The 2,525-nt window shown below is 38.8% G+C and overlaps 1 non-coding gene across 1 annotated transcript; it reads left to right on the forward strand.

The window, feature by feature from the left end:
* The first annotated feature begins 494 nt into the window (after positions 1-494).
* LOC127099325 (small nucleolar RNA R71) lies at positions 495-601 on the forward strand. Its single transcript, XR_007793841.1, has one exon. It is a non-coding gene; the product is annotated as a small nucleolar RNA R71 (small nucleolar RNA).
* Positions 602-2,525: the final 1,924 nt, after the last annotated feature.

The following is a 2,525-nucleotide window of genomic DNA, read 5'->3' on the forward strand; positions in this document are numbered from 1 at the left end:
CTTGGTTAGGTGCACACAATGCATTATTGTTTTTATACGAAAAGTTAGGATGGTTCTTCCAACCTGGGTTATAGATGTTTGAGTAAGGGTTTCCTTGAGCATAGTTCACCTGGTCTGTGGAGACTCCTGCCAAAAGTTGACATTCAGGGGAAGCATGCCCAGGAACTCCGAATATCTCGCAGTTTGGTGCTACAGCAACCACGGTGGCTGCGGGTGTCATGGTTAGGTTGTCTATCTTTTGAGTAAGAGCGCCTACCTTAACATTGACATGGTCAAGACTACTTACTTTGTACATACCGCCTTCCATTGGAGGTTTCTCTACGGAGGTTCTTTCGCTTCCCCACTGGTAATGATTCTGGGCCATACTTTCGATAAGTTGATAGGCCTCATTGTAGGGTTTATCCATCAGTGGGCCACCTGCGGCGGCGTCTATTGTTAATCTTATGTTGTACAAGAGACTGTTGTAAAATGTATGGATGATCAACCACTCTCCTAGACCTTGATGTAGACAAAGCCTCATCATGTCTTTGTATCTTTCCCAAGCTTCAAAAAGTGATTCGTTATCTTTTTGTTTAAACCCATTTATTTGGGCTCTTAGCATAACCGTCTTACTAGGTGGGAAATATCGTGCTAAGAAAACTTTCTTCAACTCGTTCCACGTAGTGACAGAGTTGGATGGTGGAGAGTGGAGCCAAGCTCTAGCTCTATCTCTTACTGAGAATGGGAAACGACGTAGTCTTATAACTTCGGGGCTGACACCATTTTCTTTCAATGTGTCTATGTATTGCAAAAACACTGACAAATGTAGGTTCGGGTCCTCCGCGGGACTACCTGAAAATTGGTTTTGCTGTACGGCTGACAACAATGGAGGTTTTAGCTTGAAATTATTTGCCTCGATGGCAGGGGCAGCGATGTTGTTATATGGTTTATCCTGCGAAGGGATGGCATAGTACTTAAGAGGACGATTTTGTGGTCCTTCGGCCATCTCAGGTTGTATAACTGGTTCAAGAATAGGGATATTAGGATCAGGAAGATTTAGCTTGATATGATGTTCTCGTATCAGGTCTCGTACCTGGAGTTCTAATCTTAGATAACGCTTAGGTTCATCGAACGGTAGCTTTAATTTCTCTCCTTGAGAGCGATTACTTGGCATACACTTGACAAATTAGAAAGGGAAATATAATTGTTTGCCTTATTCTATACTGGGCAACACTGGAGTTACGATATCAACTAAATTAGTCCCCGGAAACGGAGCCAAAAACTTGATCGCGACTTAGTAAGTCTATGGGAATCGTGACTGCAAGTGCACAGTCGTATCGCGTAGTTTTAAAGATTATCAAACCCAAAGGACTAATAATCGAACGTATCATTATCTAATTTTACTATGTAAATCTAAGGCTGAGGATCTTTCTAAGAGTGGAGGGATGAAGAGAAATAACTATAACGTAAACAGAATATAAATAAAGATATTTAATAAAGGGATATCGGTATGTAACACATCAAACTTCGGGGATTCGATAGATAGTTGGTATAATCTTAAAGATCAAAATATTCTTTAGTAGAAATTATTTATAAAAAGGACTTTGTCTCACACTCTCGTTTTTATTGACTCTGACCATACTCTTAAACCAGAATGCTTGGCTCTCGCGGTCTCATTATGAATTTAAAAGTAATTTTTGTATATGAATAAAGTCTAATTAATCCTAAAGCACCTATTGTTTATGAGTGCCATAGTCCTCCCCATCTCTCTTATACAACTACACTTGTCTCTGTTTCTCGTGCCACCTCTTGTAACAACCATAATCTGGCACTGGATACCCTTCGGATCGAAGTCGCTGCTATAAGAGATGATGTTACTACCATTCACCAAGACTTATACAACTTTATGGACAAATATAACGAACAATTTGATCACCTTCACCAAGTGGTGTATACCAAGCTACCTATCATCGATCCTACCAATCGTCGTAGTGGATGATCTACAAGATTTTTCCGCATTCTTGCCTGACACAGAAGCATTGTGGACACCACTTTGTTTAAGTGTGGGGGAGGCTTTCCTGTTTCATGCTTTCTATTTAGGATTTCCTTTCAAGACTTTTATTTTATGCTTCTTCGTTAATTCTTTTAATTGTGTCGTGCTACCGACGTAAAACATAGCGAATATTTCTTGTTTTATTAATGTCATTTTATTTTTTATGCATGTATTATTTTTGGCTCGTCGCATTTTATTATTGATTAATTTTTTTTAAGGTTATGTGTTCCATTAAGCAGAAATTTATCACTGAGAAACTATTAAAAAAAATAATTAACAACATAAATTTGCTTTTTTTTTTCCTGAGCCACAAAAACATAAAAATAACGTTTCTGAAGCTTGTGGCATTCGCCACAACCCTCATGGCGTTCACCACATTGGTAAAACAAAATTTCCACATTTAAGGTTCGTGGTGTTCGCCACAAACCTCAGAAACACAAAAAAAAATGATTTTTAACATACAACCCCACGTTTTCCCACTCTTTCAACTTCC

Source organism: Lathyrus oleraceus, chromosome 6 (genome assembly GCF_024323335.1).
Source record: "Lathyrus oleraceus cultivar Zhongwan6 chromosome 6, CAAS_Psat_ZW6_1.0, whole genome shotgun sequence".
Taxonomy (NCBI): domain Eukaryota; kingdom Viridiplantae; phylum Streptophyta; class Magnoliopsida; order Fabales; family Fabaceae; genus Lathyrus; species Lathyrus oleraceus.